This window comes from Emydura macquarii, unplaced genomic scaffold (assembly GCF_026122565.2).
Source record: "Emydura macquarii macquarii isolate MOO-44397 ecotype Brisbane River unplaced genomic scaffold, CSIRO-AGI_Emac_v2 contig_3603, whole genome shotgun sequence".
In the NCBI taxonomy this organism is placed as follows: domain Eukaryota; kingdom Metazoa; phylum Chordata; order Testudines; family Chelidae; genus Emydura; species Emydura macquarii.
This window is the reverse complement of record NW_027133740.1, coordinates 4,786,932-4,809,860: the sequence shown is the minus strand read 5'-3', so window position 1 is coordinate 4,809,860 and position 22,929 is coordinate 4,786,932. Positions and strand designations below refer to the sequence as shown.

At 39.9% G+C, this 22,929-nt stretch overlaps 1 long non-coding RNA gene across 2 annotated transcripts in view; it reads right to left on the bottom strand.

Annotated features, from left to right (window-relative positions):
• LOC137145692 (uncharacterized) overlaps window positions 1–22,929 on the bottom strand; it is a 66,235-nt gene that overhangs the window by 12,961 nt on the left and 30,345 nt on the right. For both annotated transcript variants that reach the window (XR_010917728.1, XR_010917727.1), the window contains exon 2: window positions 6,726–6,828. This is a non-coding gene — a long non-coding RNA (uncharacterized lncRNA). The remainder of the gene's footprint in view (window positions 1–6,725; window positions 6,829–22,929) is intronic.

The following is a 22,929-nucleotide window of genomic DNA, read 5'->3' as shown; positions in this document are numbered from 1 at the left end:
AAAAGGCATTTAAAACACTATTGCTTGAAAAGCAAATTAATATCAGAGATATTTTAGAGCCATTTAAATATATAAATAACGTACAAAGGAAAATGTGCCTACAGTACATTCATATTTAAGTTTTGCCTTTTCTAGAGGGCTTTTTCATAAATTAATCTGAAATAAAAAAATTGTAGTGTTACAAAGAAGTCAAGGAGAAAGAGGACAATTGGGAGCATTAAAAGGAGGCAAGAGGTTTTATTTTCATTTCATTTCTGCGACCTTTCCAAGTAAGACATGACCTCCCTGTGTTCTTTCCTTCAACAATGAATTTCCATTCATATTGAGAGCATCTAGTATTTCTATTAAGCCTAAACAAAATGCTAGTATAATTCTGTAAGCAGTATATACAAAATTAATTTATCGTGTGAAGGCCAAATAAGTTTTGAGTGACAACAAAATAATGTGCTGGATCTCACTTATGGTCATCATTGACTACTCTGGGTTGTGCACAGATGGTAGTTATTGACAACCAAGATACAAGTGACTAGATCGTGTTGAGGGTTAGTAAACTTGGCCCTGGGGTAGGGCCTCAAGTTAAGAGTCAATTTACTAAACAGTGAGCTGGATCCTCAGCTGGTGTAAGTCCACATATTTTCAGTGAAGGCTAAGTTACACCAGCTGAGGATCTGGCCCATTTTTTGTAGCTCTTTATAGCTTGGTTATAAAAATCAGATCGCTATGGATGAAATTTGCCTATGGAGCAGAGGGTTAGTGCAAGGACCTCTAAGCTTTGCATAGGGGCTGCATGAGGGGTTCTGCTGGTGGAGGAGACACACAGAGTGGTACCTGAGCACCTCTACAAACTGTGGGAAGGGTCTCCTTACCAGTCCCACAGGATACCACAATGGGGGCCTGACTAAGGCAGGCCAAAGGAGGGGCAGCAAATTCATGTTTATATGGATCCAGTGTCTGTGGAACCATTGACGCCTCTCTTCCAGCCCACGTACTGAAGCAGCATTTTCAGAGGGGAGGAGGAGTCAGGGGTGTGTGCGTAACAATCCTGCACTGTGGTCCAGGGCTAGGGGCTGAAACCAACCTCTTTGACTACTCTGCGGTGTGCCCAGAGAGCATGATTTTGTGGATAAAGGGTGAAACTCACCCTAGGTGAAATCTCACACAAGGCCTAATATGAGAATCAAGATTTGCAACTTCCAAGTGATTTTGAGAGATATTTTTGCTCAGAAGTGCAAATTGGGCCCAGTCTTTCCAGGGGAGCCTTAGACCCTACAACATTGCATGGCAAGGGCAAACTTTTAATGATTACAAAAATTGAACAAAAGATACATTCAAATTATATCAAAAAGGCTAAATCCCATATCACCCATTTCCAGGTATAAACCCACACAGAAGGGGAAAATGTGCTTCAATAAAGCCACATGATTCTCTGACCCACACACCATCTTTTCTGGATGCAGCAAAGAGCAATAAAGAGCACACTGGCCAACTTGGGCACAAAACAATTTGTTCCTGTGCAACAGCGAAAGCATAACAAGGACACCAAACTATAGCCGTGCAAAACTTAGCTGCTATGCTTTGCTGGGATTCTCACAAACATTTTTGTTGGTTACTCTTGCAGAGGTTTGGATTCCCCTGAGATATGCTTTGAAATTCCACTTCAAATGAACCCACAAACGTCAAATGCCCAGTTGAAACACGGCATTTCTCACAGTTTTATGTTGGAAGCCATCTGAAATGATGAATTTTGTCTGATTTCGGAGCTAAATTGTAAATTAACCTTGGCTTGCTCAAAATCCATCTCAGGTTTGCAAAACTTAGGGTAGGTCTTCACTGAAGGCAGCAAATTCACCGCCGTCAGATTGATCTGTCTGGATCGATTGAGCGGTCAGTGAAGACCCGCTCTATCGATCCAGAAGTCGACTTGTTAAAACCACCCCCTCAAGTGGTGCAGCGCAGCGAAGATGCCACGCACAACGGAAGTTAAGAAGTCGACGGGAGTTACACAAGCTACACAGAGTAGTTTGCATAACTCCCGTTGACTGTGCCAAATTTTAAGGTAAGTGTAGACCAGGCCTTAGTAAAATGTTCCATCGGCATGGTATGAATCTTCAGTCTGTAACCAAATCTAAAATCAGGTAAACTTTGTTTAGGATTTCATTGCAAACATTTTGTTCGCTGTTTGCTTATTGGTTTTGGGGTCATATGTCTTATGCAAATTCATGCACAGTTTAAGGCCCCAATTCTGCAAACACTTAGGCTGATGAGCAAAGGAACTGAATGGGACTACTTAAGTGTTGGCAGGACCAGGGCCTTGGATGACAATCGCACAGAGATGATAGCATGATGTATTGTATATTTCACATTGTTTCCCTCAATGTTCTAAGACAGCTTTGGGGTTTTTTCCTGATAAATTAAGTACAGGGGATTCCACGACTGCAAAGAGATGTTTACTACACCAATAAGCGCTTATCACAGTACAGTCTGAAAATACCTCTGAAACTATCATCTGTCTATAAGGCCTGTCATTAAACTATTGGATCAGTATACACCGTGCAACTAATGCTACTTTATGCATAGCATGTATGATTGAGAAAAGAATTCTGCACTATTACAGATTCTTTCTTCTGAATACAAATAATATGCAGTTAGGTGTAAATTGTCATTTGTATTTCTATGAAGTATGAACAATAGAAAAATTGCATCAGAACTGGCTGGCTCACACACAATTTTAGTGTGCGCTGCCAATGAAATTGATAAGATGGTTGGGGGAGGCATGGGGGACTCAGAGCTACACATTTCTTGGAAACAATAAAGCGAAGCAGCGGCAAGTTTCAAGGTAGAACTTGATTTTATGACAACTTTTCAGGCCAAGCATAATAATTTACATTCAAGAGAAGTAGTGAGTGTTTTGTGCAAGATCTACTTGGATCACATCTAAGTGAATGAAAACACAATATAATGGTGGTTACCAATGCAGTGAGACCAATGTATTGTAAGTGAATCCTCACTGCAGAAATAAAAGAGTTCCAAGTAATTTATCTGAACCAAATGGGCTTTCTGAAATAAGCTTTTAAGGATAAGGCCATTTCCCCCCCTCTGGGGTGAAATCCTATTGACTTCACAGAAGTCAGGATTTCACTCCTTGAGTCTGTTTCCTGTCCTTTTGGACTCTCTCACCCTCTAGAATTTCTCCCCCAGGATCTTTCCTCCCCACTCTTTGGAATGTCCCTTATTGGTTTGACCCATATCTCCTTCCATTTCCAGTCTCTCTTTCCCACCACCCAATTGCTTATTTAGAGTCTCTTTCTCCTCCTTGGGTTTTCAGTCTCTTCCCATGTCTGCACCTGAAGAGGATCTTTTCATTGTCTTCACCCCTCATACTCCAGTATCAGTAAAGTTTTTAAAAGGGGTGCTGGTAGTGGGGGGTGATGTCTGCTGCTGCCAGTGGTGGTGCAGAAACAGGTTATTGTCTTATCTCTATGATCTGAATCACATATAGACAGAAGGGACATGGGAGCTGACAGTGGGAAAGGCAGGTAGAAGTCAGCTGTGTGATGCAGAGATAAACTGCCACGCTGCGTCCCTTGCTGGGGAGAGGCTGAAAAGCCAGTTCTTCCTTCTCAGTGCTGACAGCTCAGGTTTGCAACTCAGAGGAGGCAGCCAACCTGGATGGGCAGGGACCATCCCCCAGCTCCTCCCCTTAGAAATATGACTTTCATGGTGCTCCATTGCACTTTAACAGGTATTAGTTTTACTTTAGTTGTCAATCGATCCTGTATCCTCTAGTGTAACCAAAAGAGGTTAAGCCCTTGGTAAGACCTCCATCCAGCTGTACAGAGTTTTGGAGGTTCCACACAATGGAATATTCCACAAGGATTGGCAGACCTTGCAAAATTTTGCTGCAGAGAAGGCCTTTTAGCTTTCTCCACATTTATTTCCTTCCAAGTGTATTTGATTTGTATGCAATTCTGTTTCCTTACACAAACCCTAGTCCTGCGCCCCAGAAACACTTCACAATTTGGGGGTTGCACTGCTGAGCATCAGCATGAAATAGTGCAATAGAAATATTCTGCAGGAGACCAGCCAATTGAACGTGTAACCCTTTTCCACAAGGATAATTGAGTAAATAAAACCCTAAGTGGAAATCCTATAAGATTTTTGTATTATTTCATTTAACAAAATGCAACTTTTATTGTTTCATGAGTGTTTAAGAGGCTGGGTGCACAGTTCTAGAACAAAACTTGTCCTAGAAAAACTGCAGAGCATTCTTTCTTATATTTTTATATTAGTGCAATTTATTTACTGTGAAATGTCCACATTATTGGATCTTATTTTTCCCCTAGCCGTTTATACAGCAAAAAGCAAAACATCCATCTTAAATAAATAAAATACCATTGACTCGGTAAGTCAGAAGGTAGCTTATTCCATATAATGGAAAATGCAAATACAAAAGCAATAGTTATTTCATGGATAGATGGAATTTATGGAAGTGTTGTGCAATTTTTTTTCTCTCTTTTGTTCGTATAATGGTTAGGTCACACAATAATCCTTCCTCACATTGCCATATACCACACATTGTATAGCACTGTTTATATGGGAAGATGGAATTAAGAGCAGTTATGCACATTTCTTTTCTGATATAGTAGTTTGGTAGCCAGAGGTTAAGGTGTTAAATGGCCAAAGGTCTTTCAAAGTTATTTCTTAGAAATATCCACTTAGTTGAAGATTATTTGGGGATAATAGCTGTTTTCCTGTGGTTCTCCTCTTCATGCCTTGTGGTGAATTAAATGCAGCATACTTCTGTAGTCAGCTCTCTGAACTCAACATGTGGGAAAATGTTATGCTGAAGAATATACTGGTCACACTGTGCTTCTTCCAGTATCTCTTTGGACTCCTTTGAAGGTTCGGATATGAAACCACTTTAAGATTAAGGATGGATGAGATGGCTTGAAGAATATAAGACTAAATCCTGTCCTGTACCACTAAATAAATCTTTTTTGTTATTCAGAAAAGATTGGTGATTTTAAAAAAAAATCTTCTCTTTCCTGTTTTCACATGCCTCATCTTTCAGTGGTGTCACTTCAGATCAGAAACAGAAATGCTGAAATATGGATAAGTATTTATTACAGTAGGATCTAGGAGCCTTGAACAAGGATCAGAACCCTGTTGTGCTAGACATTGTACACACATGTACCAAAGACAGGCCCACCAATGGGAGGGGGCAATTCCCGGGAGGAGGGGAGAACAGATAGCATCCACCTCTTCCCCACACACTTCCTTCCCCAAGGCCTCTGCCGCTCACATTCTCTGCCCCTCCCCTGAGCCTAGCTTATTTATTATGCACCATGCAGGCTCCTGAGTGGCTGAGGAGGGGTATCTGTTACTCAGCTTCCCGGGGTTCATCAGCAATCTCCCTGGGAAGTCCAAGGGACCTGGGAAGCTGAGTAGCAGATTCTGCCTCCTCAGCCGACTGGGAACCTGCATGGCACATAAGTAAGCAAAAACTTCCGGCGGAAGCCCACTCAAGACCTCAGCCATCCCGTTCTATGGGGCCATTGACTGTTCTGCCCTGGGGCCCGGAATTGCTATTCGTGGGCCTGACCAAAGATGACAAGAAATTGTTCTGTAGGGTATTTTTGGCCTATCCAGAAACTAAGTACAAGGAAAACATTTTTTTTTTTTGACAACTTCAAAACTTTTCTGTTACATAAAACTGGGCTGAACAAGCATCCAAGATTCTTTGTGCCTATGTGGAACCAGTTGAAGGTATAAAATTTTTGAGACTCACCCTTCTCTACAAAAGATCTGCTTTCTTCAGGAACCAAATTCTCACTTCATTTTCATGTGTGCGATTCAAGCATTCAGATCAAGAAATTTCACTGAATGACAGGACACAGAGAGATTGCCTCAGGCTAATAATACATTGCTTGTGTTGACTAAAAAGAGAACTGTAAGGCATTTTATGGAGCATAAGTCATATTCACCCAGAGAGCCAATTTTCAAACAACACACAGCATACCTATATCGGCACTTAAAAATGTAAATTCTTTTTTTTTAAGTTTGTCTACATGCCTCTAGTATGAGCAACCAAAGACAGGATTAAGATGTTCTATTAAGGCAACAATATTTGGGAGCTTGGTTCACAAATTGCAATTAAACAACATCAAGGATGTTGGCTAAAAATAAAAAAAGATAGGTGATTCCAAATTAATGCTAAAACTAAAGAGGAGATTAAAAATAATCCTCAACCCTGGCATTTTATGCTTTTTTATGAGTGGGTTTGCTTTTTAATTTCACTTTGGTTTGAAATTAGGACCTGATCCAATTTCTACCAAAGTCTGTGCATGCAATTCCTGTGGATAACTAATAGGAGCTCTATGTATGGTCCAAAAACAACACTTTGGTCCAGAGTGGATCATGGTTGTGGTTTTGGTAGGTTAAGTCATGTCTTTATGTTTAATTGTTTTCTTTGAGTGATATTTTCTATATAGATGCAATGGTGCTTTTCTAATAAAGAGACGTAGATCAGACTGCTAGCAAAGTGACCTGTGAGTCTTTTTCATCTCTGGAGATTGAATCATTCTATGACTCCTCCTATTCTCTTGATAAACTTTCTGTAATTAGTAAACTAATAAGAAGAAACAATCTTTTTTCTTGAAAAGTGCTTTATTTTCCTCCCTCCTAAGCTATGATAAAACTAAAGGCCAAGGTACTTGAACACATACCTAATTGTAGACAGATGAGCAGTCTGTGAAGTCCGTGGACTTCTCAGCTTCGAGTAAGGCACATGATTGCGCATCTTGTTGAATCAGGACCAAGTCACACACCCTACACATTAAATCAGAGAGGAAAAATATGTTTGAAAGGTCTATGCTTCTTATTCGCATTTCATTTTCACTGTTTCACAGCAAGCAAACCGGACAACATTACCTACCAGGAGGAGAAGTTACCAACACAAACATGTTGCTATATAATTTTATTTCTTTCACTGTAAGAGAGCTGTGTGTGTCAGTGAATTTTAATCTCCTCAGATCCCTGGGACAGGCTATTGGCTCACAGTACAAATGCCGTCTCAATTGCCAATAAAATGAAAAAGTTACAAGACTCAGAATCACCAATAAAGTGGAGGAAAGAAGGTGAATGACCATGGTCACCATTTAGATTGATGACTCTGTATTTTTTGGGTTGGTGAAACTCTCTGCATTCACACTAAGGTCTGAGCAGCAATTATGCAGGGCTGCATTCCCAGATGGTGTAAATCAGCAGAAGTAAATGGAGTTATGCCAATTTACACCAGCTAAGGCTCTTCCCTATAATCTGAGTTTTTGCTAACTATCTAGAATTCTAGGTATATACTTATAGCGCTTTCCCCCACCCCGCTATGTAGTATCTGAACGTGAAACAATCTTTAAAGTGAGGATAAATACAACACTGTTGTGAGATAGGAAAGGATATTTTACAGCTAGGGAAAAGAGGCACAGAAAAATTAAATGATTTACCCGCGGTTATGCAGAATGTCTGAGGCAGAGTAGGGAACTGAATCTAGGTCTCCTAAACCAAGCTGGCACCCCACCACTAGAGTATCCTTCCTGTATATAGCATGCAAAGTGGTTTGGCCAATTACGCTTTAATGTTCCACAAACTGATTTAACTGTAAAATAAGAATGATAACAGCACAGTGATTGGGGGAAAAAACATGAATACTTCATCTCACCCCTCCCTTTGCCTGTGCAAGAGAATTAGCTAAAGAGTATATTTTTAGTGCTTAGTCCAACTTACTGCAGTTCTCAAGTGATAGGAAATATTTTCTCACTACTTACTGGGAGGCTGAAGTGTATCAGTTTAAACTAACAAATATCTGGTTTGACTGTGACATTTACAAGTTACCTGCTCCTCTGTGCTCAGTGCTCAAGTTAACAGCTCACAATCTAAAGTCAGTTTCTTAATTGTCTTGTTTCTGCCAAAAAATTTGTCAGGAAGCTTTCTCACGATAGCCCAGGCAGATATGCTATGGCAGCAAAGCATTTCTTGACTTTGACAAGCTTTCTGGGTTACTGAAGGCTCCTAACATAAGTAGTGACTCAGCAGTTGGCTCAATATTCCCCCCTCCCATCCCCCTCACGCCACCAAAAAAAGGTCTTTCTGACATTTGTTTTCTTAAGGGGGTGTTCAGTTTCTCCTCACATGTTCAGGAGAAAAAGAAAAAAAATAATCCCTTACTTTTTTGTATTATTGAAGGCAGCTTTCAAAGGTAATTGGTATCTAGGACAACTAAGAAATGAATTAACATACAAAGGGCCAAACGAGGGGAAATGGTGTTTGGACTGTAGCCTTTTCTTATTATGAAACAACCAAAACATTCTCACTTACTTAAATCACTTGGGAAGCTGTTTTATTTGCTAATTGATTGTGGCATTTAAAAATGGATGAAACACTAGAAAATATAGTGTTTTCGTACATCAAAAACACTAGGAAATGTACAAGCTTGCATTAGCAGGGAGATGTACTAATGGGATGTAATAAATACATGCAGGACTTTGCTAATGTTGCCAAATTTGAGACAGGGAACTTTTGTTCTTGTTCTGTGTTTGTACAGCATAGTTGGGTCCTGCTCCATGGCAGGGGCCTGTAGGCACTACTGCAATACAAACATACTAAACAACACACACAATATTGGGTGTGCTTTTCTAAACCCCCAGTTCCTGGAGTCATGTGATTATAGGAGAATCCTAGTTTTAATTAAATAATTAAAAAACTAAAATGCTAGCCTGCCCCCCCTCCCGCCCGTGGTTGGGAGAAAAGCTCAAACTCACAAACCAGTGAGTAATTTGTACTGAAAGAGGTGCCGGGGCTCAAGAAATGTATTTGTTTATTTTTTACTTTCATAACAGATGCAGCAAGCCCAGATGTGCCAGGGCTATGAACTGCCAAGCTCAGTGGTGCTGGGGCTCAACCATGGCAAACCCTGGCACAAATTAAGCATTGCCATACACCCTAAAAGCTCAACAACCGGAAGACAAATAACTCAGTTTTAAGAATATCATGATTTTTAAAATAATCTCCTAATTTTTGGGGGGCCTGATTTATGACGTTTGAATTCCTGGGATTGCCAATAATGTTTTTCCATCGCTAAATCCTAGGATACGTCACTATTGTGACAGAAGCAGCTCAGCTCCTTAGAGATGGCTCGTCATTGGAGATCTAATATTGTAGAGGCTTCCAGCAACAGGGGGAGCAGTCGGTGCACCAGGCTCAGCATTTTATCAGAATTACTAAAGATGAGGGGCCAGATTCTCAGCTGCTGTAAATCAGCATAACTTAATGGAAGAATCTTGGCCTAAATCTTATCAGTCTTAGTACTGATGCAAAATTCTGGTTAATTTCAACACGAGTTTTGCCTAAGTGAGGACTACTGGCCCTAATTTGGCAGAAATACCATACAAACTACAATCTCTTTTTGAAATATGGTTAGAGATTTATCATACATTCTTAAAATCTGTTGATTCTCCACTGATAAATCTGCATTGTTCCATGTCTTCAGTGGAACGACACCAATTTATATCAACTGAGGATATGGCCTACATCTCTAAATGAAATGCACTGAACTAGCTTTTGAAAAGAATAATATTTTCCTGCTTAAAATAAAATCCTGTGTAGTAAAACATAAACCACACGTTTTGGCCTTTTTCTTAAAATCTCTACACCAAATCACAGTGGCTGTTTCCCTTGCACATCATTTCCCCTGAAATATACATGTTTTTATTTCCCTAAGAGCTTCTATTATGACTGTTCGGTGCCTTGGTATTTAATATTATCACCTAGAGAAATAAATTTGTAGTGTCATTCCGATTTAAACATAATTTGCATAGTCCCCATGCAACATTACATTAGATCTTTCTTTTTTTCCCCACCCAATTTAATTTATGGATCTTATCTTCAAACCACTGAAAAACTTTACTTAGTAAGACAAAATAAGCAAATGTGTGACATAACTACAAATGCCAGTTAATTCATATTTGAATGATATTCTAGAATGTCAGTGCTAATGTGGGATTTTTTAGGATGCCAAGCGTTTTCTTCAATTTCATTTCATCGCAAAACATGCTTATGATTATTTTTGTCTGTGTTTATAAACCAGATGCAAGTACTTTAAATAGACGGCTTTGTGGGAAAGAGGTTGATAGTTTTTTAACTGAAAACAATTCTAGGTGTCTGGGTGTGAGAGCCTGTGAAATCTAAAGGCATATACTGACATGCTTTGGTTCTGTACACTCCCAGAGTGAGGTATATGTCCTTCCCCTTCTGTGGATGGAGAAAGCTTACACTCACAACTCACTCTATTTCAGCATGCAGAAAGTGTGTTTAATATTTTACTGTCATGTGAGTAGGGCCATGCATAAAGGGCACAGGCACGGTATATTATCGACTCAGAGCCTACGGGTAGATGGGAATATCTATCTTCTGCCCCACAGGTATCTGCATTCACTAAGGTAATTCTTCCAGCTCTCCCAAATAGCACAGCTGGCTAACTGCTGGAGCTTACTCTGCGACTATGGCTTTGCTCTGCTTCCCGCTCTGAGGCGCAGTTAATGCTACAGTGTAACAATTTGCTGCCTGAACGCTAGTTGGCTATAGCAGGAAGCCTACTAAATGCTCCCTCTTCCCCTGCACAAGCCTCTCCATTGTGACAAAGCTTATTACCAGTCTCACGGTGGTGGTGGGGCAGTCACGATGCACAGCCAACACCTGTGCCTGGTCCAAATGATAACGTTTCCCATGAGGTTTCACTCTTTTTCTCCTTCCCGGCACGATGTGGAGAGGAGCAAATAATCCTACATTTGGAATTATTGCCTCATGCTAAAACTTTGTAACGGTTAATTATAACTTCCTCTCCCATTGATGATGTTGATGGAACTGAATAAGCAATTAATACACAGTTTTAAAATATACAAAACAGCTACCATCAAATATTAAAAATCCAGAGTGGGTCTTCAGCTGAGCAGCTCAAAGCACTTTCCAAAAAAAACCATAGTAAGCCTCATCATATTTGTGTGATGGAGATCTGCGATAGCCCCGTTTTGTGGATGGGTAAACAGAAAACTGAGAAGTTGCTGCTTGTTCACATTTACACCATCAGTTGGTGACAGACTCTGTAATAAAATCCTCAAGTCCTGGCTGTCATGACTGGGGCTTGGTTTGTCAGACCTAACAGTCAGAGCCAGAGTCGGTCAGAATCAGGAGTCGAGCCAAGAGTCAGCACTGGAGCCAAGAGTCAGTGAGTAGGAGCAGAGCAGGAACATGTCAGCAAGAAGGCAGGGTCCAAAATAGCAGCCAGCCAGGAATTCACTCAGTTGCACTGAAAACTTTCTGTGCCTCCTTCTGGCTTAAATAGCACAGCTGGACCAATCGGTGAGGCTTGAAGCTCACCCAATCAGGACAACCGAGGGTGGTGCCTCTGGTGGGGCCAGGGTTCCATTAGCCCAGCATTTATTAGCAAATGGCCAGGTGGCAGCCAGGCTGCGCAGGCTGCCTGGGGATACACAGGCCGAGGTTCAAAACCCACAGATCCTCACGCTGGTTCCTGTTTCCTGTCACTATTATATAACAATCAGGGCTGACAGCCTTGAACAAAAACGTTCCAAGATTTGAATAAAATCTCTCATTTCTATTATCATCATGTTCAAAAGGTGCAACTGGGATCAATAAATCTTAGGCTCACACATTACAAATAATGCTGAGGAAGGGTCAGACATTTGCAAAGGACAAAGTAATCTGCGAGGATGGAAGTATAATAGAACCTACTCATTTTATATTAGACTAATAGCTAACGGTCCCACTGCAATTGGATCCCCATAGTTTAGACACTGTACAAACACTTAAGAGGCAGTCCCTGCCCAAAGAGACTGCAGATTGTAAAGGATTTCAATTGTTTAGAATTCAGTAATATGGGCCTTTTTAAAAAAAAATTAAGGTTGGATAAAAACGTCATCCAGTGCTTGCTGAAGTCTTGTTTTTTGGACCTGTTTTTGCTTCTAAAGACAGAGTAGCACTTGAAGCACACTCAGCTAAGAAAAACCCTGCAAATGCAGGAACAAGAAAACTAACTACTAGAGTTGCCATTAATCATACATTATTTTCTACTTCAAATACCTACACAATTATCTGCATTATTCAATAGATTTGACACTTGCCATAACAATCAAATAAAGTCTATTCCAAGAGTCAGTCTACAAAGCCCCTTTCTTTATTTCTAAGGACAAGACATAAGGTATTATTGACTTCAGTTAATACAGGCACCCAACCTACTTCCTTGATGAGAGCCACAGGATTCTGTCTAGTCATTCTTATGCCTCCGACAAACACTATAAGCTGGGATTTCTCAAATGACCTGAGAGAGTTCGGTGCTGAAATCCACAGAATGTTGTTAGCCACAATGAGATGCTGATTGTACTGGCATCTGTTTTAAGGCAGAAATTTTCAAAGTGGCCTAAGAGGATTAGGCACCAATGGGGACATTTTCAAAGGTGCTTAGAGCAAAATTTTCAAGTTTTTTAGTTTCCAAAATCCATATTGTGACACCTAAATGTGGGATTTTCAAAAGTGCTTAAGTGACTTAGAAGCACAAGCCCCTTTGGTGACTAAAATGATTTAGGAACTTAAGTTTAGGCTAGTATTTTTCAAAATTTTGACTTAGTCAACAAGAATTGAGAGGAGAATTTCAAAGGCACAACTGGCAGTTAGGTGCCTAACTCTCAATCAAAGTCAATAGGAGTTTAGTGCCTAACTGTCATTTGTGCCTTTGAAAATCTTCTCCCCAACTGCCTTCCTGAAGCACTTTTTAAATATCCTGCGTGGGTGTCTTGATTCCTTACACCCTTTTGAAAACATCAGGCTTAAAAATATATTATATATATACATACACCCTGCGACTGGGGCATGGCCCGGCCAAGCGAAGTCCCAGCAGGGACTGCCTTATCTCTGACTACACTTAACAACTACTTAACTAACTAAAACTAAACTCAGAATACAAAACAAGTCCAAACAAAGGGAATAGTACTTGCTGAGAACAAGCCTAGTTCCAGCTACTGTCATGGGCGGAAAGAAGGAACTGAGGAGGCATAGAGCTGGCTGAGCCTCATATGCTGCGGCATGTGCGGGGAGCCTCCAGGGGGCGCCAGAGCTGGCCCTACGGGATCTGCTAAGGGGAAAAAATGTTCCGGGTAACCGTGCACGGAAGCGTGCACTCACCTATAGTGGAATGGACATGAGCAAGCACTCGAAGAAGAAAAATAGTTTTCATAACCATTTGTCCAAGTTCAGAAATCAGTTTGATTCAGACAAGTTCATCCTGTCCCTTGCTAATTGCTCTTCATTAGAATTTGGGGCATCGCACAAATACACCTCTTTGATTTTGAATGTCAGCTAAATCTGCAATAAGTATTACTTGCAGCAAAGAATTTGCTCAGCTCTCGCAGCAAGCACCTGGCCTGTTATTGGTTATAAAACAAAACAAAAAAGACAGACTAAAGAAGCCTTCGCCCAGGGAAAGGAAAAATGATAAGGGAAGAGAGAAAACTAAGTAATAGGTTTGGCTATGATCATAGGTTTTAATCTAGGGAAATAAAACAGTAAGATGCTATGGCGAAAGGTCACCGGATGCATTACTAAATGGCAAGAGAGCACCCAGAATAGTACACATCTGTCATCTGAAATATACCTGCTCTTTCTTTTCTGCTCAGGAAAAGACTCTAGATTTGTTATCATCTAAGAAAAACTGTTATCATTTATATGCTGCTTGTATCAAGTGAGGTCCAAGTGGTCTTTATCTAGTACACGTTGGTGTATTATAGCAGTGTAACAAGCTCACAACTGGGCACTTCCAGAGACAGTATAAGATCAGCTATTTAGTATATTACCTGGGAATCTGAGATCTCTCCTCAGATTAATGGCTCATATGATATTCAAATGGCTGATGCCTGTATTTGGTGAGGACTAGAGAGTGGGATAGATGTCAAATGATTAGGAATCAGAGATGGCAAATCACAAAAAGAATCCCTGTATAGTTTGGATGTGTATGAAAATCTTCTCCAGAGCCTTTGAGGATGCAAACTGTGGTGTGAATCCTCAAATAATTTGTTTGTTGGATGTCTCCTACCTACCGTGTGTGTGTTCTCCCTTTCCCTCATGCTCTCAGACCTCTTTCCAATCTCTTTGCAAAACTGGTCCCCTCTTGTGATGATAGAACTCTGAGAGAGAGACTTCAGTTACACTTGAAACAATGCATAGTTATTTGAAATGCATAGTTATGTGAAAGTTCTTGACTCCTGCATTCTTAATCCTCTTCATTTTGGTCACCAATTTCATACTCCTGGTGGAATGTAGAGGTTGAGCGAGATCTATAAATAAAAATCCATTCTCTTCCTGTAGCTTTTCCTCACAGAAAATATGTGGCTCTGTGCTGCTCAATGATTCTAATTAAGTCAGAACCTTGTGAAAGGAAAATGAAGCCAAAGAACTGAAAAATATGAGGTTTCCACACTATCAAGTTCAAAATACGCTTAAATCAGGGAAAGCAACTATATAGCCACCGTGGCATAGATATTTACCATTATACAACCCCCATACCCATAAAACTTCACTGTGCATGTACAAAGACAACCACTGCACAATATGCAAGACAAGGCAATTGGGCTATTTATTGACCACACTCCACCCTTAGTATAGGCAATGAAATTGTATTTATACCTAAAGCAAAAGGAATCGTATTTGCTTTAATGCATGCTCACTCTACTGTGAAGAAATTTTAAAAAAACTACCTCTTGAAACTGCTCTCCCATTGTTGTTACTACTGTAAATGGTAGTGGGGAAGGGGGGAGTATAGACTATGTTGGGATTAAGGCACTAGAGGACACAGGAGATCTGGGTTCAGTTTTCAGCTGTGCCACAGACTCCCTTTGGGACCCTAGATAAGTCTTGTAGGCCCTGAGCAAGATATTTCAGCACATGCCTAACTGATGACTGCAAATCAATTAAGTAGGTTGGTGAATTGGAACCTGAATTTCCATATGCTCCTATTCCCGATCTTGTATCCCTTTCCCCATTCCTTTTTCCTACCCTTTGCCTGTATTGTCTATTTAGACTGTAAGCTCTTCAAGGAAGATATTGTCACTTTCCATGTGAGCTGTACTGATCACAAGACCAACCAAAACAAAGCTCTGCATCTAGGCACTAATGTAGTACAAATAAATAAATTAAAAATGCATTGGCTTACACTGTGTAATCCCAGATTTTTGGTTTCAACAGGATTAATTGCCACTAATTAAAATGATTAACTTTTAACAAACTGAAATATTCCTTCTTCCTTTAGCTGAGATTTGCTGTACATTTAACCCCATGTTCCAAGCCACACTTGGAAAAAGAGAGAAATTTCCAAATCCACCTTGTTTGTGGGATGGCACTAAATGTAGTTTATCAGTAATATATTCAGATTGCTACAGAGTAAATCAGCACATTCACCATGAAAATATTCCTTCTCGTTATGCAAGCTCAAAAAAACCCTGCATAATTTTAAAAAAAAGTCATATTACAGCTAAACTGTAAGGCGTTAACTTTATGATTTTCACTCTACCTGAGACAGAAGCTTAAGATAAATCAGTAAAAAGCTCAACAGAAAACCTGATACAGGTTTGCTGCTTTTCACCACATTAACTCAACTAAATCACTCCTGATGCTTCAATCCGCTTTGGAAGCAGACTCAGGAGGATTTGTCTATAACTTAAAGATCTAAAGGGGATCATCGACAGAGCTGAAAATGTTAGGAAACAAATTTCCTCTCCCCTGTGGGTTGCACTAAAACATGGCTAGAGCAATAAGCTGTGAATGTAGTGTCCTTCCATTACATATTTAACCTGGGCCCCATAGGGTTCCTGTTTAATTAAGACCCCACCGAGTTTCTATACGAATTCCAAATCTGGTAGGAGATTGGGGCCTTTGAGAGCTACTGCAATTCAACTAAATCAAGGGCATCATAGTCCATTGGATAGATCCCTGCACAGGGCCTAAGGAGAATTGAATTCTATTCCCAGCTCTGTTACTGGCCTGCTGGGCGACTTTGCACAAGTCTCCTCACCTCTGTTTCCCCTCTCACTCTTTGCCTGTCTTGTCCATTTTCCCTGTAAGCTCTTTGGGGCAGGGACTGTCCTTTACTATTTGTTTGTACAGTGCATGGCACAATGTGGCCCTGATCTTATTGTTGAACTCTAAGTGCTTCTGTTATACAAATAAATAACAAATAAGAATAGTCAGTCAGGTGGTGGGGGCAGCAGACGAATACTGAAATCAATCTCTGAAGCACAGTTGCCCAGTACTCATTACCCTCGATTTCTTTAACCCTAACAATCTCTTTCATTAAACCGTAGCCAAAATTACCTTTTATTCCATCTTACAGAAATCCGAGCAACTATCTCTGGGGGCTACTTAGCCCAGGAAAATGGCTGGTATAAACAAAGAAGAGATGTATATTAAAGACCAGGATCCAAATTCAATGTATTTGTCATTTATAATGAGCACAACAACATGCTTCAGGCTTCAGGGATTATTTACTCTCTGAAATACTTTTCAGTGTGTTAGGGGTCTATTCACAAATGACCTTAGATAAGGATGTAGACCTGGAACTTGTTCAAAATAATTTAATCAACCTTCTACAACAACCAAGCAACCAAACAAACAAAAATGCAATAGCCAATCATTATGGACTAAGTCAATACTAACTTGATTTCCCAAAACTCATTTCAAGTAGTGACTTCCAGGAAACTACTGGTAGCTCAAAAACTCAGAAGCTCAACTTTAAACTTAATTTTCTTTAAGGACTGTAATTGAGCTTGCTTTTGTCTTTTTCTTTTTAACTGCTATTTCCCTCAAGTAAAATACTGTGTATTGGGTGACACTTGGTTGGGTTTCTGCTAAATCCTCATTTCTTAAAATGTGAATACAAATACTCTGCAAGGTTGTTACTACCTCATAATGACTAGAAATATAAACAAAACTAATATCGTTACAAGAAAAATAAACACATGGCATTAAATTTAATCTGATGGCTTGCCTGTCAGATGGAGAAGAAAACAGGGCTGAGTTACTGAGAGACTAACTGGTTAATCACATCAGCTTCTTATTGTCGTATACATAAATTCAAGCACACTCTTGCACTCGACTATTTAGAAACTCACCTGGCTCCTTGTGTAGTAATTTTATTCACAAGTACTCCAGTTTAAATCAATGGGATGATTTGCAGAATAATTTGCAGAATACTCAAAGTAGTAGTGGGTGAAAGAATTGGGCCCTTCTTATGGGCTAGATTTTAACTGTAGGCATGGCTCTGAGCAAGCAGGCAGGAGGTCCATAAAGAGTAGCATCAGAAGGCAACGTACATCTACAAGGCAACAAAAATCCTGTTGCACTGAGACTCAAAGCTCTGAGATTCACTCCCCACATGGGGTTTCAGAGCCTGGGCTCCACCCTGAGCCCGAACGTCCGTGCTGCCACTTTAGCCCTGCAGCCTGAACCATTGACTTAGGCCAACTGCTGCTGTGTCAGGCATCGTTTACTGTATTGTAGATGTTCCCTCAAAGACATGCCACTCCCTTGTTGCTTCTGTCTAGGTGCCCCTTATCCACATAACATGGCCCTCCTTTAAGCCCCCAAAACTCAGATTGAGGCTCAGGATGAATACCGGAAGGCCAGAGAAGAAAAGGGAAAGAGGTGGTGTTATAAAACAAAGGGGGGGAAAACACTCTGTAGCTCATTTTTATCGTCACAGGTGGCTGCATTAGTTTTGGGCAGGTTTGCCAAACAATATTTTGCTACCCTCCTCACCCCCAAATGAACAGATTTCTATCCACTATTAGTCTGAGTATGCATAGGGCCAGTCTAGAGATTTAGAATGACCTGGCTTTCCAGTGCTTTTTGAGGGGCTGATGGTGGTAGATAGAGGGAGAAGTGGAGGGTCAAATTTCAATGATCTTTGAAGGGTTATGCTAAAATATGTATTTGTTAATTCCAGCATAATGAAGTTGGATGTTTTTAGGTTTTTGCTAAAGCTGAGAAGCTGATTATTCTTATTTATTATTTCTTTGTGACCTCCAAGTGCTACTGTTATACAACTCAGATCAGGGCCACTTTGTGCCATGAAGTTCGTGCCTGGGTGTTTTTAGTTTTCTAACAACGCAGTCGTGAAAAACATCTCATGGAAGAACTCATATAAACAGAATAACTAGAAATAAAGTGCACATTTTTAACAGTGAGAGTAATTAACTATTGAAACAACTTACCTAGGGATGAAATGGCTTCTCCAACACTTGAAGTCCTTAAATCAAGGCTGGATGTCTTTCCAAAAGCTATGCTATAGCTCACACAGAAGTTTTGGGCTTAATGCAGTAATTACTGGGTGAGGTTCTTTGGCCTGTGTCATGCAGGGAGTCTGACTAGATGATCATAATGGCCCCTTCTGGATTTAAAATCTATGAATCTACGAATTGTGGTAATTATACCACCGCCAATTTGATTAATTAAAATATATCCTGCATGACAACTTCTTAATTAACATATATTCACCATTGGCTTGCTACCTGTAGAACTTAGACTCTTCAAATGTATGTCGAAGTCTTAAAGACTAACTCAAAAAAGTTAAGTTCTGGACTTTACCTTCACTAAGTCTATGGAGACAAAGCCGATGGCCATCTTAAATTCTTTAATATGGTCAGTTCTGCCAATAACAGAGAGCAGTTGGTTTAAGCACTTTATACCAGATTGTTCTGTTTCGAACTTTAAGGGTGGAAAAGGTTAGTGTGTGTAGAAGAGAAGTGGGAAATCAAATATGGATGGGTTGCTAGAAAAATGAGTCTTTGGTCTAGTCCAGCTCACTGGAATCTATATAGGGCTTAGAAATTTTAGATAAACCCACAAAGGGTTTAGAAGGTAATCTAAAGTGGTTGCATAGATTATGAGCACCTCAGACATCTGTATGCAGAGTCCAGAACAATGCAAATACTCTCCACACCATTTTAGAAGCTGCCAAACTCTGTCCAAGGGTATAGAGTCTAATTTCTCAGATTCAGCCCTGGGCTCTAAATCTTTCAACAGATTTTTGACTGATCCAACTCTGAGATCTCTTGACTAAGCCAATTTGGAGCAAAAAGAAAAGAAAAGAAAAGAAAAGAAAAAGGCAAATTCTTTTTATCTTTTCCTATCATGATATACATCTAGTTTTCCTAGATCTCATCTCTCAGAAATGGCATATCCAAATGATGATAAATTTTGGCACAAATATCTCATGTACATGTACCACTAAAGCAAAATGTGAAGCAGGAAGTTTTGTTATTGTTTGTTTTTAGCATATTAGAGGGAAAAACAAAAAACCTCACCACAACAAGCAAAAGTCAAACTTATAATGGTGGTTACAAACTTAATTATGAAAGGGCGACTCCTCTCCATAATACAGTGCCTTTCCAATACTTGTGAGGGAGTGCATTGGTTCTTTCGTGTTTCAGCTGTTGAAGTCTACTGGATCAACACCACCATGCCTCCTGCTGATCCCTACAATGAAAACCCACTATGCACTTGTAACTGCTTTGGATCTTTACCCAGGATGAGCAAAGATTAAACAACCGTGTTTGCTTGACATGTAGCCTTTGTTTCTCTGCCAGTTAATGCAGCACTGTACGTAGCCTCCTGATCTTCTCTGGGGAGGAGCCCCTAAAAGATGACAGTGATAACCAGAGAGCCTGCAGTAAGGACTTTGCTCCAGATATATAAGAGGAGGAAATTGTATGTGGTTTGGATTCTGTGTGTCCGTGTCAATCAGCTTGGGATTACTGAAGGCAATGGATCTCTACCGATATACACCAGCTAAGGGTCTGGAATTATGTTTCCTTTTGTTCATTTACTATAGTTTAGTGATTTGGGGGATGGAGGTGGCACCCGAGCTGGGACTTTAGGTAGCAATGTCTTTGGTGTGCCTGGTGTTTTGTTTAGTTAAATACTTCCAACAGCCCAGGAAGGGGGAACGCTTTGTTATTAATCACAGTCTCTCTGTTACGGCAGGAAGCCTGGGCTCCTGTACACTGAATGCTGATATGGTGCTTTTCATCTTCCAAGTACTTTACAAACATTAACTAATTAATTAATCCTCACAACAACACTCACTTATTTTCAGATATTGGAGTGTGTGTTTACCAAGTTAGCTCCATTTGCACACAGCATGCCGATGCTGTTAACAGCAGGCATGAGTATAAATTGATCTATAGCCACATGTTCTAATCTGCAGCAAATTTGCTTCAAACAATACAAAGACTTCTTCCTCAACAACTGCTGAGGCAACTCCAGTAAAATACCCAGTTTTTACCATACATGAACAAGGCACTGATGCCCATTACCTTCCCAGCTAGACTGACACAGCATGCAGTTTTTGCTTGGCTTCTGCTGATTTGATTCCACAGGTTTGTATGTCAAGCAGAAGGAATAATCCTGACAGTATTGGGAAAATTATAACAGAATGGTTCACATGACAGGACTGTATCATCTGAGTATGGGATTGAGAGAGAGATTTTGCAGTCTTCTAATGAAATTCATGGAAATTTGAATGAGGTTTCCACCATAAAAAGTCATGACTGTGATTATAGCCAGGGCTGGTAGCACCACCTATTAAGGTTTTCCAACACTTCCCATTATAAGCCTCTGTTTTCAGTTACTGATTGAAATTTTTTCCAGTGAAACAGTTTTCTGTTGGAAAACGCTGATTCAATGGAATTGACACATCTCACTGGAACATGTTGTGTCAAAACTTTTGTTGGAAACCAGGCAGGTAAATAAGATGGCTGGTCACCCTGTCTGCCTGATTTCCTGCCAGACTGCCCACATCCCTTGGAACCAATACGCTTAACAAAACTGAGTCGGGTTCAATGAATTTCCCAACTCAAAAAGTGTCTAGAAAAAATTCTGAAATTGTGAAAAATGATTCATTTTCTCACTTTTTAAATGGAAAATTCTGGTTCTCTGTTCAAAACAACTTTTCATTTCAAAATATGAGCTATTAGACAGAAAAAAGATCTAAATCAAAATGAAACATTTCAATTGACCTAAAATGGAAAAAAATGTCAATTTTCCAATTCATAAAAAAGGAACCCAATCCCAATTTAAGATGGAAAAAGTATTGCTCTTGAAAATATTCATGGAATTGGAAAGCTGTTTTCCATCCAGCTCTGGTGCAAAGCTCTGAGTTAAGAATATAAGAATGGCCATAGTGGGTCAGACCAATGGTCCAACTAGCCCAGTATCCTGTCTTCCAACAGTGGGCAATTCCAGATGCTTCAAAGGGAATGAACAGAACAGAGCAATTATCAAATGATCCATCTTGTATCTAGGCCAGCCTCTGGCACTCAGAGGCTTAGGGATACCCAGAGCATTGGATTGCATCCCTGGCCATCTTCACTAATAGCACTGATGAACCTATCCTCCATGAACTTGTCTAATTCTTTTTTGAAATCAGTTATAGTTTTGGCCTTCACAACATCAACTGGCAATGAGTTCCACAGGTTGCAAGTGCAAGGTGTAAAGAAGTATTTTCTTTTGTTTGTTTTAAACCTGCTGCCTATTAATTTCATTGGGTGACTCCTGATTCTTGGGCTATGTGAAAGAAATAACACTTCCTTATGCACTTTTTCCACACCATACATGATTTTATAGACCTCTATCACATCCCCTTTAAGTTATTTATTTTCCAAGATGAACTGCCCAAGTGTCTTAAATCTCTCCTCATATGGAAGCTGTTCCATACACTTACATATTTTTTTGCCCTTCTCTCTAGTTTTCCAACTCTAATTTTTTTTTTCAATGGGAGGACACCAGAACTATGCACAGTATTCAAGGAGTGGGTGTAAGATGGATTTATATAATGGCATTATGATATTTATTGTCTTATTATCTATCCCTTTCCTAATGGTTCCTAACATTCTGTTAGCTTTTTTGACTGCTGCTGCACACTGAGCAAATGTTTTCAGAGAACTATCCACGACTCCAAGATCTCTTTCTTGAGTGGTGACAGCTAATTTAGAATAGTTGGGATTATGTTTTCCAACACGCCTTACTTTGCATTTATCAACAGTGAATTTCATCTGCCATTTTGTTGCCCAGTCACCCACTTTTGAAAGATCCCTTTCTAAGTCTTTGCAGTCTGCTTTTGGACTTAACTATCTTGATAATTTTGTATCATCTGCAAACTCTGCCACCTCTCTGTTTACCCCTTTTTCAGATTATTTATGAATATGATGAACAGCACTGGTCCCAGTACAGATCTCTGGGGGACACTGCTATTTAAAGCCCTGGCTGGGATGATTTAGTTGCTGTTGGTCCTGCTTTGACCAGGGGGTTGGACTAGATGACCTTCTGAGGTCCCTTCCAACTCTAATCTTCTATGATCGTATGATTTACCTCTTTCCAGTCTGAAAACTGTCTATTACTATCCTTTGTTTCCTGTCTTTTAACTAGTTACTAATCCATGAGATGACCTTCCTTGTTATCAGATGACTGTTTAAATCCTATTCCACAGGTTAATGAGGCATATGTGAGAAAGGCATTTCCTTTCATTAGTTTTTAACTTGCCACCTTTCAAATTAATTGAATTTCACCTTGTTCTTGTAGTATGTGAAAGGATAAACATGAATACTCAATTTACCCTCTCTATCCTTTTAATTATTTTGTGTACCACAAGCATGTCATCTTCCTGAGGCACCCAAAATTAGTGGACACTTTTCGAAAATGTAGGCCTATGATTTGCTCATGCCAGAAAAAAGAATGGGCATGTTTCTTTTATTTTAAGTAACACACTGTAGGAACCATGAGAGAATTAGCACTTGCCTCATATGAATTCACAGGAGA